We start from the raw sequence: 16,598 nt of genomic DNA, 5'->3' as shown, positions 1-16,598 counted from the left end.
CCCGCGCCATTCGGCCATTTTGACAAGTGAGTTAGGATCAAAAAGACGTAAGATGTATGAAAGCGTGCAGCACTTATGAGCACTTACGCTTGTTGTCTTTCGTGTTTAATTTTTAACGTATTTTCGGTGGTGAAGCGTGATATTGAAGTGTCTGTCTCACTCCCTCTTTTGGTATTTCTAATTCATTGTTTCTTTTTGAAGAATTTGAAGTGTTCATGTCAATGTCACAGTGACGCGGTGAATGGTACAAACTCAACGCATTTCTCGGTGGACCTTTTGCCATTGCAATAAGGTTTGTAGTTCGGCAGTTCACAGTGTGGACGGTTACTCGTTTCTTAATTTGAGTGTCAGTGAGCCGGCGAGCACCTAGCGGCTCGCGCCTCGCGCGAGAGTTGGTTGTGAGGGGCGTGTAAGCTATGAGGCCCGCGAGTGAATTTGAAAGGATAAGAGTTTATTGAAATTTGAAGTGTGTGAATGATTTGTGTGGCAAGAGGTGTATGTGATGCGCGCGAGTAAATGAGTAAAATGAATGGAGGAGTGAAGTAAGACATTTTTGCGGTGTGAAGTACTGCGACAATTTAACATAATGAGCGGTACAAAAGAGGTGCCTCGCGAGTGAGCGACTCAACACTACTCTATACTCCTATTCATCATAATGCCGTATATAATAAGTCTGTCGTAAAATGAGCTCCAAAATAGGAAAGCGACGGACGACTATTAAACTCCTCCACGTCCCGCTACTGTGGCCGTTGTGTACAATTACAATCGCTTACCGAATTCCAGGAAGTTTGACGCCCAGGACAAACCAGTCTGGGTCACTCCACGTACCTACTCAATTATCTCTACAACATTAGGTGGTGCGTTGTCCTCATTTATTAACGGTCTGATGTTATGTTATTATATGGTCGTAACTGAGGAATATTTCTGTCTATAATTGCATCTCGGTTGTACTTCTACAATCCCTTAAGATTTTTTTTTATTTTGTTACTTAATTTTATGTCTAACGTAAAAACTGGTTGACAACGTAACTCATCAGGTACCGCGGAGACTTCCCATAAAATATTTTTTAGCAAAGGTAACAGTTAATTCGAACAGAATAAGGGAGTGATAAGTAATACAAACGTTATAGTCCTTTCAAATTCGAGAGTGCCTTATTCTTTACACCTTATGAAGTTTCACCTCGTGAGCGTTTGACTCCGTGAGCACAGCACTCGGCGCCTAAGCAATAGGAATACACAGCTTGCGCTAAGTACTCCTAACTCCATTGTAGCAAATTGCCTTCATTGTTCCACTTCGCCGGATTCGTGTAATAATATGAATATATTTTACCGAAAAAACCTTAAGGACAGTTTCAGGTAGAAATCGTAATTAAGAGGAGTTTCAAATAAGAATGCAAAGAATATTAGGAACTTATTAGCATCGACACCACGTATGAATTCATGATTATTAGGGTCTTTATACTTACTTCAGTATCATAGTGTATAAGCGAGGGGATTTGGATGAGTAATTTTCTACTTATTAAACTTACCTAGTTATTATGCAAGTAGTAAGTAGCACTAATTAGATGCTTTATAGTATATTAATGCTCAATTTTTAAGTCACTTAGATATCATCGCTATACAGTTCTCTAAAGACTAACCATGGCCCCAGAAGACTAAGGGACACCAATGCTTAATATGCGTAAAAGCGACTATGGTTTTCAGCCAGCATTGCAAGGATACACACCATTTGAGGACGTTTAGTGCCAGCGTGCGACGCGGCGTGCAGCAGTACGCAAAGCACGGTCGTCGTGAACCTCAGATCATAGAAGGTACTTACTTCTATGATCTGAGTCGTGAACGCTGCTCGCACTATTATTAGTGCGTGAGAAAGGAGATCTAGGCTCTCCGAAACATGTCCCGTGAGTGACTAAAAACACGTGAGTTTAAACAGTAAATAACCGGCCAAGTGCGAGTCGGACTCGCGCACGGAGGGTTCCGCACCATCAACAAAAAATAGAGCAAAACAAGCAAAAAAACGGTCACCCATCCAAGTACTGACCCCGCCCGACGTTGCTTAACTTCGGTCAAAAATCACGTTTGTTGTATGGGAGCCCCACTTAAATCTTTATTTTATTCTGTTTTTAGTATTTGTTGTTATAGTGGCAACAGAAATACATCATCTGTGAAAATTTCAACTGTCTAGCTATCACGGTTCGTGAGATACAGCCTGGTGATAGACGGACGGACGGACGGACAGCGGAGTCTTAGTAATAGGGTCCCGTTTTTACCCTTTGGGTACGGAACCCTAAAAATGATTTAATGAATAGGTACTTTCACGTGATAAAGACAGTCATAATAAGCTCCTAGAAACCTCAGATAGTCGTTTGTAAGAAATGAGATTTCCGTTCTCTGCGTAATTGTTAATCAAGTTATTTTTCCATCGCCCCCTTCCAGTATTTGTTTTCGCGACAAATTATTGTTGTTTCTCTAATACTTTTTTGACGAGGGTCCCCTGTTACTGCATTGCAGGGACGGAGTGATTTTTAATGAATAGGCATCAAATTAATAAGAAGATGTATGTGAGTGTTTGTGATAATTAGATAAGATTTCGTCAGACTGTGATTGGGCTGACGTGGACCCGTCCACGTAATGAATTGTAGTTCTTGTTTTCTCTTTTCGCGTCATAATGGAAATGGTTACTTGTATAATGAATTAACATCATGTATCAGTCTTTGTAAATCTTGATTATGATTAGAAGTCATTTTATGACATATATTTGACGATTACCCTGACGATTCTTTTTGGGAGATAAAATATTAAATTATATAATGGTTCATGGAATTCTTGCATGTTCGTTTTTAGTTTTTGACGATTGTGATGTAAATTCTTATAATTTTGGCTTATGCAAAGTTGCACTGTAATTTATTTCATGAAATAAATAATCTAATCTAATCTATGATTTCTAATTGTCTAATTTTGAAAATGGTTATTTCAGTCAAGTTCTGGAAATTATGAATTTTAGCTCAATCCATCGTGTTTTGAATATTGTTGACAATTGATAATTTGATTAACCTAATACGATTTCAAAGAGCATAATATCAAAAATTTTCCTACCGTAAACTCACATTTAAGTATAATCCCATTCTAACTTTACTGTGACATTAAAACTTAGGACCATCCCATGGCAGAAACCCGGCCCAGTGCTAAACTGCCATTCGCTAGTTAACCCTTACTAATTAAGACTGAAATTTTGGTTACAATGTAAACTACACGGAACAATGAACCAACTCAAATAGACAACTGACAAGACAACTGGATTTGCTTAATTACCGACTCGAACTGATTTACTTGTGTACTTAGTGGGTTACCTTTGGATATGAAAACGACATATGTAACTTAAAAACAATAATTAGATCAGTCTCTATTGTCTGAGAACAATGCGATATAACCAATTTTCAAAGATTCAACTTTTTCATCCTAGTAACCTCATTGTTGAGGATCACGACCACATGTGATTTGTCTCTATTTTGTGCGGTCATACATAACGTCGGTGCGAATAAAAAAATCGCCATGTATTTTTTAGCTACTTTACAGGAGACAAAAAAAACTGTTTATTTTCCTGTTTGTAATATATTTGTTGCACCTGTATTTTTTTTCTGGTAGATCAATGGTTTTTACATGATACTTATGCAGATAATAAATAGTTGTTTTCGTAAATTTTTACAATATAAATTATTTTAACCAGAATTTTGCTACATAGCGACTTAAATTTGGTTCACTTAAAATCGTCATGTGTAAAGTTTACACATAGCGATTTGTTGCCAAAGTAACGTAGCACGAGAAATGATACACAGCGGATTTTAGGGTCAATAAATCGCCATGTGCAACATTATCGCCATCACCCTCGACGGAAAACAAGGCATTTAATTTCGTTATGTGCAAAAAAAACATAGCTATTTTTTGTACGAATCTTGTTAGTTATTTTCAAAACTAATATAGATATAAAAAAATATTGATATAGGTCGACGGGAAATTGAAAACGGAATTAAAATATGCCAAAATCAAAAAAACATAAAAAAAGCGGCCAAGTGCGAGTCGGACTCGCCCATTCCGTATTTAGGCGATTTATGACGTATAAAAAAACTACTTACTAGATCTCGTTCAAACCAATTTTCGGTGGAAGTTTACATGGTAATGTACATCATATATATTTTTTAGTTTTATCATTCTCTTATTTTAGAAGTTACAGGGGGGGGGGGGGACACACATTTTACCATTTTGGAAGTGTCTCTCGCGCAAACTATTCAGTTTAGAAAAAAATGACATTAGAAACCTCAATATCATTTTTGAAGACCTATCCATAGATACCCCACACGTATGGGTTTGATGAAAAAAAAAATTTTTGAGTTTCAGTTCGAAGTATGGGGAACCCCAAAAATTTATTGTTTTTTTTCTATTTTTGTGTGAAAATCTTAATGCGGTTCACAGAATACATCTACTTACCAAGTTTCAACAGTATATAGTTCTTATAGTTTCGGAGAAAAGTGGCTGTGGCATACGGACGGACAGACAGACGGACAGACGGACAGACAGACAGACATGACGAATCTATAAGGGTTCCGTTTTTTGCCATTTGGCTACGGAACCCTAAAAACACGTAGCGATATTTTTTATTCGCACCGACGAATTAAGCTATGTGGGCTGCACGGTTCAAACTGCCGCCAGCTGACCTCTTCACAGGGTTCGACAATCTTGCCGTTGAAAGCTAAAATGTTACTAACTTTTGCAGTTTTGAAATGAAAAGAATAACCTGCTCTTCCATTTTTATGGGTATGTATGTAACGCAATACACCACGGTCTTAAATTATTGTAAACGTTAAAAGTTAATTATATAAAAACATTATTTTTCCTTTTTAATTCCATAAAAATTCTCAGTCATATCTTTAATATCCATTCAAATTGATTTATATTTATCTATAATAACATATAAATTATTAGGAACTGTTTAAAGGCACAGTGAAAAGAAGTTTGGGTCCAGAGTGGCGTTATCGGTCAAGAAACAGTAGCGTATAAAATTTCCTAGATCGGGCATCTTTATCTACTATAGTTAGTCAAACCAAATTGTCAGGAAATAACAAAAAAAACAACTATACACATCCTTTTCTTTTGGGTGCTAGTACGACAAAGATAGTATGATTCTCTCTGTCTATGTTTGAAATGAGACAGTCCTTTGACAAACTTAGGGAGAGGGAAGCATCTTAGGGCCGCTTCTTTTCTTAGTCTATATTAATGATTTACCTGAAGTCACCAAGCATAAAATTGTACTGCCTGCTGACGATTATTCTCTGGTTATAAGAGGTGATGACCCTATGTCTTATGAGTCAGAAGCAAATCTAGCATTCAACAATATAATTACATGGTTGGAAAATAACAACCTCAAAATTAATGTTACAAAAACAAAATTTATAGAGTTTTATGCGCCCCAAGGTAAACCTAAATGTGTTAGACCAGCGGGTCTCAATCTTTTTTTTGACGGAACCCTTTTGGAAAGCGAAATACTTGATGGAACCCTACAATAAAACAATAGTTTTTAGAAGTGTATTTTTTTTAGTAATAAGCATAATTCTAAATTCTTGCGGAACCCCTGGAGGGGTGTCGCGGAACCCTAGGATTCCGCGGAACACACTTTGAGAATGGCTGTGTTAGACTACTGTGCAATGAAAACTGTAATCAACAGATAGAACAAGTCTCTTCTATTCGTTTCTTAGGAGTTACTGTGGATTGTCATGATGATTGAAAACAACATACTGAAAATCTTATTGATAAGTTGAGCCGCTTTGTTTTTGCACTTAAGCCACTCAAATCCATCACATCTCAAAAACTACCAACTCACCTATTTTATATTATAATTCTTTATTTATTCGAGTTCCCTTTTTTATGTATATATGCTCCACTATATTTAATATTATACTAAATACATGCTTTGCCTGACTATATATATTTACATATTCCCAACCCACTCACTTCCATATCAAATTTCACTTTTTTTCTTTTTCTTTGTCTTCATGTATAAGTTTGTAATTTGTGTTAAATATTAATTAGGTACTGAATCACATTTTGACACTGCCTTTACTGTTCTGAGCTATCTTCTTGCCCTGGGCTCCACGGAAGACCAGCGCTATAGCATATATATTATTATGTTAGAGCATATGCTGAGTGGTGTCCTTTTGTAGCCTATATAGCAGCATCAATACTACGATTATTATTGCATGTTAGTTTAAGCTACTAATAGTTTTAACTGTTTAGTGTATAAGATCTTCTTTCTTAAATTTGTATGTGTGGTGCTGTATGTAGATGGTTTTTGCAATAAACGTTTTTCTATTCTATTCTATAAAAAACTGCCCTTCTGGCTTTTCATGGTTACGTGATGTCTAATCTTAGGTATGGCCTAATATTATGGGGCAACAATACAAACGTTTCAAAAGTATTTCTTCTCCAAAAAAAATGCTTGCGCGCACTCTACGGGACTCAACAGATTGACTCGTGTCGACCAATTTTTAAAAAATTGAACATATAACACTTCATTCACTCTACATTTATGAAGCGAGTCTATTTGTTAAAAATAACATAAGCTCATTCTGTAGCTTTGCTTCAACCTCAAGATATAATACCAGACATGGTTTAAACCTACATTATCCGGGAACAACCTCTGCCCTTGTTAATAAAAATATAGTATTTATGTGCACAAAAATTTATAACTATCTCCCTAACGAATTGAAGGAATTGGACTTACCGCAATTTAAATCAAAATTATTTAGATGGTGTTTAGAAAAAATGTATTACAACAATTCGGAACACTTTGCCATTTCGCAATGAAGCAATAATGTAAATATAGATATAATAAGTTCTGTAAATTTTTATAGTTGTAAGGTTATTTAATTTGTATGTCTGTAATAGGCTGAAAATGGAGACACTGACTATAGAATAAGATCATTTATGTATACCCATTTCTTACAAATTAATACTTCATTTCATTTCATTTCATTTCAACTATATATACAATACTAATCCTCTTTATTGCACAACCTAAATAAAACATTTACATACATCTACTATAATAATATATTATTTTTCACAATACATATGTGTCATCAATGGGCAAATTAGATGGTTGCGCGTTATTCCTTAACGTTTATTGATTGACCATTCCCTCCTAACCAATTGAATGGGCAAGAAAGTCGTGCGTTATCTCATTGTGAAAAAGTCACTTAGCTAGGGGAGGGCCCGTGTCGATACTTACCATCATTAGTTATTTCTGACACTTCTCAAGTCGACGACACTTTATAATATCCTTTGTTGAGGGTAGAAACTTGACATAACTTCGGCAAACTTCGTAATGTTTGTGACAGACTAAATTATTCTATTACGGCGGTTCTGACAGAGTGACGAAGATTTACTTCAATATTTTCGGGTGCAGTGATTTTTGTTCTGAATGGGAGACGTAATCCACTTCTTTGAAGCACGTTGCAGCATTACTGAGTTTTCTTTCTCTGGCAAATCAAATAACTTATATTTTTCTCACAATCGATTGAAGGGAAGGTGTACGTATAACACCTTTTTGTAGTGATATGAAAGGGAATGATTTACTTCGTACTCACGAGCTCGAGGCAATACGAGTACTTAACCTTTGATGCCAAACACTATCGCCTCTCGTTACTTTTTATCGTTGTCTATCTGTCTTCTAGTTTTTTAAACTGTTTTTTGGTATAAATCTCCAAAGAAAATAAAATCTTTAAATAGTAGGTACTATCGTTTAGCCGGTGAAAACGTTTTATTACTGCAAAATGCTTGCACGAGATGTATGCACTTAAAAATACTCAAGATAATAACATTAGTGCAATCACAACCATAGTAACCCGTACCAATACAGTAGGTACTTATTCTGTAAATACAGTGAAACCTGGTTAATTGGCACCTGGATAACTGCAATTTAGATTTTAATGCTTTTCATAATTTTGCCTCTGTAATTGCTCACATCGCAATTAAGACCTCTATATTGACACTGTGCTAAAAAATCCGTTATTTAAGCTCTTCTTATCACCTCTATTACTGAAACGAGTTTAACTTATTACCTCTGTAATTGAAATAATGTAGACTTGTAGAGATCAGAAACAACATTTTAATAGCAATGATAATTTTATTTTAAATTTTCATCTAGAATTAAATTTATTTAAGTATTAGGTATCTATCGCAAACTGTAGTAGGTGAAATAGTTTTGATTAAATCAAAAACCAGGTATGCTTTTTACATTCCAATAAAACTTTCTTATACAATTCAAGGGATTTTTTATAAACTCTAAATGATTATCATCTTCCTCGCGTTGTCCCGGCATTTTGCCACGGCTCATGGGAGCCTGGGGTCCGCTTGGCAACTAATTCCAGTAATTGGCGTGGGCACTAGTTTTACGAAAGCGACTGCCATCTGACCTTCCAACCCAGAGGGTAAACTAGGCCCGTATTGGGATCAGTCCGGTTTCCTCACGATGTTTTCCTTCACCGAAAAGCGACTGGTAAATATCAAATGATATTTCGTACATAAGTTCTGAAAAACTCATTGGTACGAGCCGGGGTTTGAACCCACGACCTCCGGATTGCAAGTCGCACGCTCTTACTGCTAGGCCACCAGCGCTCCAAACCCTAAATGATCATAAAAAAATAAAATAGTAATAATGTAGTGTAAAAGTGCAAGTTATATAATATACAGACCAGAAACCTAGAACGTACCTACGCTTGTAAATCTACTTTCAATGGTTATTTGCACCTCCATAAAAGAAATTTGTCAGAACGCAACCTCTATTAATGAGAACCTCTATAATTGACACAACGCTTTTTTGAACCTCGTTAATTGGCACGACCTGCTTAAATGAAAAACCTGGTTAATTGACAAAAAATTGCCGGCCCCTTGATATTTCAATTATCCAGGTTTCACTGTAAAACGGTTTGAAAAAACATCTAAAAATAACATTCTTAGTAAGAAATTCTTACCCGTACCTACCCATTATTATTTACCCGAATCAAGTCAAAACAGATGACACTTTATCTTTTAAAGAGAATAGATTTTAATTAAGTATTATGTTTGTTTTTTATTTGACCAATAGGTAATGCCTTTTTCCGTTCCGTAGCCAAATGGCAAAAAACGGAACCCTTATAGATTCGTCATGTCTGTCTGTCTGTCTGTCCGTCCGTATGTCATAGCCACTTTTCTCCGAAACTATAAGAACTATACTGTTGAAACTTGGTAAGTAGATGTATTCTGTGAACCGCATTAAGATTTTCACACAAAAATAGAAAAAAAAACAATAAATTTTGGGGGATCCCCATACTTAGAACTGAAACTCAAAAAATTTTTTTCATCAAACCCATACGTGTGAGGTATCTATGGATAGGTCTTCAAAAATGATATTGAGGTTTCTAATATCATTTTTTTCTAAACTGAATAGTTTGCGCGAGAGACACTTCCAAAGTGGTAAAATGTGTGTCCCCCCCCCCCTGTAACTTCTAAAATAAGAGAATGATAAAACTAAAAAAAATATATGATGTACATTACCATGCAAACTTCCACCGAAAATTGGTTTGAACGAGATCTAATAAGTAGTTTTTTTTTAATACGTCATAAATCGCCTAAATACGGAACCCTTCATGGGCGAATCCGACTCGCATTTGGCCGCTTTTTAGGGTTCCGTAGCCAAATGGCAAAAAACGGAACCCTTATAGATTCGTCATGTCTGTCTGTCTGTCCGTCTGTCTGTCCGTCCGTATGTCACAGCCACTTTTCTCCGAAACTATAAGAACTATACTGTTGAAACTTGGTAAGTAGATGTATTCTGTGAACCGCATTAAGATTTTCACACAAAAATAGAAAAAAAAACAATAAATTTTTGGGGTTCCCCATACTTCGAACTGAAACTCAAAAATTTTTTTTTCATCAAACCCATACGTGTGGGGTATCTATGGATAGGTCTTCAAAAATGATATTGAGGTTTCTAATATCATTTTTTTCTAAACTGAATAGTTTGCGCGAGAGACACTTCCAAAGTGGTAAAATGTGTGTGTCCCCCCCCCCTGTAATACTAAATAAGAGAATGATAAAACTAAAAAAAATATATAATGTACATTACCATGTAAACTTCCACCGAAAATTGGTTTGAACGAGATCTAGTAAGTAGTTTTTTTTTTATACGTCATAAATCGCCTAAATACGGAACCCTTCATGGGCGAGTCCGACTCGCACTTGGCCGCTTTTTTTTAGATGATGCTGACGAAAAAGTTTTTTTTTTAAAAGCTCAATACGTAATTCAATTTGTATGGAGATTGGCATCAATATTCCCTGTGTAAACGTTGCAGTAGTACCTACCTATTGCTGCAATAGCAACGCTGCTGCAGCCGCCATCCAAATGTCGCATTTAATCTAACTAATACCAGTATTGTTGTTACATTATACACTGTGACATAGTTTCTCAAAGCTATGTACCTCCTGCGACTTTATGCATGCAAAATGGTTTTACACCAGGAAATATGGCCCTTGAGTGCGCGCCTGAGTTAATTGCTGTCAAACTCGTCTGCTAATGAGGATGCTGCGCTATTTAGCGTTAAGCGACGATGTTAGTCAGTTTACGACGAGGCGAGAGCTTACATTCCCGAATATTAGCATCATTAAAAGAAGGGACACTTACTATGTTTAAGTAGGTTAAATAAAAACATCTTATATAATTAAAAAAAAATACTATAAGTAATGCATAGGTCTAATGCTTATAACATCCCTAAAGGACAGTGTCGAGTTTGGCCTTAGATTCAACAATGCTATATAGATGTATATATAATATTAGGATTTTTAATTTGAATGGATTTTTCAACCACAATATTTACTTAATCGATCGTCATTTTAATAACAGTTTCCCTGAAAAACTATAATCAAAAGGAATGCAGGTACTAGGGTTGTTCAATGTTCATGCAGATACAAATATGACGACTGGTACTGCCCGACTAAAGTACTTATTCATGTTGACACAAACTAAATGTTGCTTTCCGCACTGGCGTTGTGGACCATTGCCTCGAAATGGCGATGGTGGGCATTGCGCGTTTCTGTGGTTTGGAGGTTATTCTGATGCCTTGTGAATAAAGTATGCACTTATTTCGGACATTGTTTACCCAAAACAAACTGCATTATTATGACAATAAACAAAGTAGGTACTTACTAACTTATTTCCTAACGTAACGTACCTAATGAAATATGTATTTTAAGTTTCAAAATGTTTTGGATTGACCTCGCGAATCGTTAATACGTATACAGGGTGCTTCCTGTAACAGGAGCAATAAATTAAACTAAAGGCTGTACTCCTCAAACTGACCAACATTTGTTCAGCAACTTTTAAAAATGATGAATCCTTTAGACTTCCTCTTTTTCATACTAAATAAATATTGCCTTCAATGTACGCTGAAATCAGTGTGTTTGACGTTGCTTGTCACGCTTTAAACATAACAAAATTTGCAATACATTGCGTCTTAGAATAAACTTTAAAGTGTAATAAAAACCAAAACATGAGTTATTTTCAAAAGTTGCTGAACAAATGTTGGTCAGTTTGAGGAGTACACCCTTTAGTTTAATTTATTGCTCCTGTTACAGGAAGCACCCTGTATGTACACAGTAAGTACTTAGATACACAATTTATACATTGACAGTTTATTTGTTCAAAGTTTAAGTACCTACTAACTAATAAATACATTTTAATTAAGTTTTGTGTGTTGTTTTAAATTGAATTTATGTTAATACATAATAATATAGTTTTTTTTTGTATGATAATGCTTCTTATGTTTAGTCTTGGGCACAATATCAATCAATTAAATATTGAGTATACAGGCGTTAGCGTGGGGCTGTGCATGTTAATGCACAACCCCAGTGTATATACCTACCTATCCTATCTATACCTATCATAGATTATCAAAGTTAAAATGAAATTTAAATGTATTTAAAGTGCAAGTAGTTTGTAAATAGTATTCAGAATTATGCTGTACAGTTTCAACTGTTTCAACCTCAGTTTCCGTGTATCTTGTTTTTACAGTGGGTTCTTTAGAAATATGTTATATCAATGTTTTACAGCGGGTTCTTTAGAAATATGTTATATCAATATTTCTGAGAACGATCTGTCTAAAAAAAATATCGAGCGTTAAACGAATAACCTCTGCCCGTTCATGTAAAACCAACCTCTGACAAAACTCGCATGACCTGTTAAATATGTTTGTAGGCAACTAATTCACAGCGTGAAGCAATATTCATACGCACATTAAGCAAATCTAGTGTTTTGAAAACATTCCCAGTTACTCGAACTGTCGTAACTTTCTCCACTTCGCAATAATTTTCACAGCCTTACTCAATGCGCGTAAGACTCAAATTTCGGTGTGACCGTAGGGTAATTAATACCTACTCATATTTACACATGTGAATAAATGTTTTTTTTTTTTCAGTTTCAGAAAATGCGTTACACGTGTATGGTTACTCTGATAATAATTTGTTAAAATTAATGAGTCGGACACATGTTCCGAAATTAATTGACAGGTTGAAAAATGTCAATTATAACACCATGTCTGCGATATCCAGTGACGAGAATGACGACTTATTAAATTACCGGCACATGGATAGGTATGTACTCGTAGTTAAATATGGATGGTCAGTTTGTTTAGTTTAGTGCCAAATATGGGGCATTATCTTTGAGAAGGGACCTTATTGTCGATGGCGCTTACGCCGCACAGTGTTACGCGACATTGTATTACTATCGGAGCATCGTTAATAATGGCGTAAGCGCCATCGACAATAAGGTCCCTTTTTATAGATAACGTCACATATAATTAGGGTGCTGGCGACGTAAAGGAAAAGGGGCATAAGAATAAATAAGTATACAGCTACGCAGCAGAAGGGAAAAAAGTGTTAGGTACGTAGGGAACAAATGTAATGTCTAGGACACATACGAGGCCAGTTCAAACATAAATTTGACATCAAAATGATAATATGTTAATGAAGTCATTTTGTTCTCATTCTCCCGAGCGTTTCACTCGCGCCAATACATGTACGGACAAGAACGAGCGAAATGCATTCGCGAATGGCAACTAAATCACATCATTTTTTATATAAAATGTACGTTCGAATTGGCCTCCTAGTCCCCGTAGAAGCGGAGGCCGAAAACTACTGTCGTGACGTTGCTAAAAATGACATAGTTGCCATTATGTCTCACAAAACAGAAATCGAAACACCATGCTAGAGAAGTGCGAGTCGGACTCGCCCATGAAGGGTTCCTTATTTAGGGGATTTATGACGTATTAAAACAAAACTACTTACTAGATCTCGTTCAAACCAATTTTCGGTGGAAGTTTGCATGGTAATGTACATCTTATATTTTTTTTAGATTTATCATTCTCTTATTTTAGAAGTTACAGGGGGGGGACACACACACATTCTACTGCATTGGAAGTGTCTCTCGCGCAAACTATTCAGTTTAGAAAAAAATGATATAAGAAACCTTAATATCATTTTTGAAGACCTATCCATAGATACCCCACACGTATGGGTTTGATGAAAAATTTATTGTTTTTTTTTCTATTTTTGTGTGAAAATCTTAATGCGGTTCACAGAATACATCTACTTACCAAGTTTCAACAGTATAGTTCTTATAGTTTCGGAAAAAAGTGGCTGTGACATACAGACGGACAGACAGACATGACGAATTCATAAGGGTTCCGTTTTTTGCCATTTGGCTACGGAACCCTAAAAATGGTGTCAGGATGCTACCGGTAAAAGCATGATTAAGATGTGCGTTAGTGCCATGAACCGGGAATGATTTGCCTGTTAAATAATAATGTATTTGCCACGAATGCTATAACTTGCCATTGTGCAACAAATCATTGTTTGCAGCATCGACCATCGCCATATCTCTCTTACGCTCTGCCGCGTCCGAATCACGCTTTCATTTAATTAAATGAACCATAAAAGGTGTTTAATTTAATTTTCAGTTCAAATATGATTCAGGGTTTAAATATGATATTATACTGCGCTATCAAGATATTTCTATAGATATATCTATTTACTTCGGCATAAAATACCAAAAATCAAAAACAAATAAAATATACCCATTATAGAGTCATATCAAGCTAACTCGGCAGCGATTTTGATACCTAGCACAGACTGCAAATGTTAGTTCCAACGTCACAAAAAGTGTTAACTGGAAGAGATCCCTGAAAGGGATAAGTTCGCCTTTGTACTAATGATGTGTGTTCTTTTGTAACGGTTCAAAATACTGTGGTAATTTTGAGCTCGTCATGATACTACTATCGACATCTAGTGGCAGAATAGCTGTCGTCACGGATTAATTTTAACGCCATCTGTTGGCATCCAGAGATACTCGATCAGGTGAAAGTCAACTATATTTCTATATTGTTTATGGTTATTTTTTTAACTTTAGATATCTTCTTTAGTGGTTTAAATATTTAGGTTTAATTGTTCGAAAATATTAACACGCAATATAATTAGTCTTTTAATTTGTTGTTTTCAAATGTTGTTTGGGACATCGTTTGCTACATGGCAAAATTTCTCGACTCCGCGTCATAGACGCAAGATAGAAAAAAGAATGAAAGGAAATCGATTGTCGAACGCGATCCTCTCATCACTTGAGATCCGGCGGCATGTGAGCGAACAGCGTCGTGGTCTTTGAGTCAATTTGTCCTGGGAGGCATCCCTTAAAAACATGCACCCACACTTCGTGTAGCAAGCACACACATGGCGTCGTGTACCGTCATTCCTTAGGAAAGCCAAATTAAAAACTCATTCTTACATACGTCGGGATTTTAGTATCGACAGTTTCAATGAAAATCCGGCTTTGATGCCGGTCTACCCATCCATCCATCGGTCCACCCATCTGTCCATCCATCGGTCCACTCCACTACTTGGGCACGCTTACTCTTTCTCCGGGCACGTGTCAATGCTGGATGCCACTGTAGCCTTGGGCTCGTGGTCCATGCTGCTCACCGCGACCTTGGCGTGACTGGAGGAGTCAGCCAACTGGACGCGCGCCGACGGTTTCGACGCGTGTCACCGCGACTTTTGGCTGCATCCTCGGCACGCCACTGGAACAGCGTGGCCACGGCTCCACTGCCTTCTGCTACAGACACGTGACTCAGGTGTGGTCCAATCTAATCTCTCAGTTAATTTTAAAACTTTAACAAACACGACAGTGGCCTCTCTATAGACTTTGAATGCTCGGTGCACACTTCAGTGATTAGAAATTGATAAACTTTAATCTAGACTGCGTAACCAGTCTACTGTAATAGCATTAAGCTTAGATACATAATAATAGCGTAAGGTTATCCTCTGTACTACCTCCTTATACTAACTGATAGTTTTTTTTAGAATACATAACTGTCTCAAGCTCAAAGAAATAGTTTACTTTATCTCATTCTAGCTTAACCTTTTTTTGTACGCTGTACAGCGTGCTGGCGCCCATACCTAGTTATAAATACGTTTAGTAAGTATATTTCTTAAGGAATTTCACAGACGGGTTGTGTGACAGCAAAGCGTCGAACCTACGATCCCTGAGAAACACCACCGAGTCTACAGCTCAACAAAAGTGACAAAACCTGTTACACTTTCATGTTTTATGTTTCTTTTTGTACAATAAAGTATTTTACTACTACTACTACTACGTCACTAAATTAACTTCTATTAAATTTTTTGAAGTTTAAAATAACACTTGCACAATCTGTGCTATAGGGATTGCAATCCGGTCTGGTTTTGAATCCGGCCGGATCCGGCCGGATTTTGGCCTCAATCCGGCGGATCCGGCCGATTCCGGCCGGATTGGTATTGCGGATGAAAAATTCATCAAGTCACGTATTTTATTATGTTTTTAGCGTTATATGCGAAGTTAAGGTATATTTCTAATGAGTTAATAAAACGACAGTTTTAAATTTCAAAAAGCAACGTTTATATTACGTAACCACTAAGGCTTATTACAATAATCAGTCTCACAAATTAAAATCTTTTACTTCTCTTAAAATATTAACAAGTTTGGTAAATTGATGGGCACTCAAATTGATAGACCATTTCTCGTTTCAAAAACATATCTACGGCACATATTAAGACTAAATTCATAGTTTTTATCGAAGAACAAAATTATAAGTGTTTGGATGTAAACGAATAGGTACGTGAAAAAAGTTACGGTGATATTTACTCCTTTGTACGTTAGATCTAATGGATGAGTTAACAAAATAATATATTGGATTTAATGTTTGCGCTTTTAAATAGTCATTTTAATATAATCGTATTATGTTTAAGCCCGTCTTTTGGAGTGCTTTTTGAGTGTGGCAGGTTGTTGATACCTACGTGATTTGGTTCACCCTGCGACCCAATCGGCATTGATGGATTTGACAGTATCATGAACTGTATTTATATATTGATCTAAATCTACCAATGTAGCAATGACAACTAATACGTCTCGAAGTAAGCCTTATTATAAAAATATAATTATATTATACAGAATAAGAACAAAAATTAAATTGAAAATTTGAAACCAAT

The 16,598-nt window shown here is 36.1% G+C and overlaps 1 long non-coding RNA gene across 1 annotated transcript in view; it reads left to right on the top strand.

Annotated features, from left to right (window-relative positions):
* The window catches only part of LOC134662534 (uncharacterized), a 266,893-nt gene that overhangs the window by 75,966 nt on the left and 174,329 nt on the right, over nt 1–16,598 (top strand). Inside the window, exon 2 of the long non-coding RNA XR_010098076.1 lies at nt 13,337–13,636. This is a non-coding gene — a long non-coding RNA (uncharacterized LOC134662534). The remainder of the gene's footprint in view (nt 1–13,336; nt 13,637–16,598) is intronic.

Source organism: Cydia amplana, chromosome 3 (genome assembly GCF_948474715.1).
Source record: "Cydia amplana chromosome 3, ilCydAmpl1.1, whole genome shotgun sequence".
Lineage (NCBI taxonomy): Eukaryota > Metazoa > Arthropoda > Insecta > Lepidoptera > Tortricidae > Cydia > Cydia amplana.
This window is presented reverse-complemented; position numbering and strand designations above follow the sequence as displayed.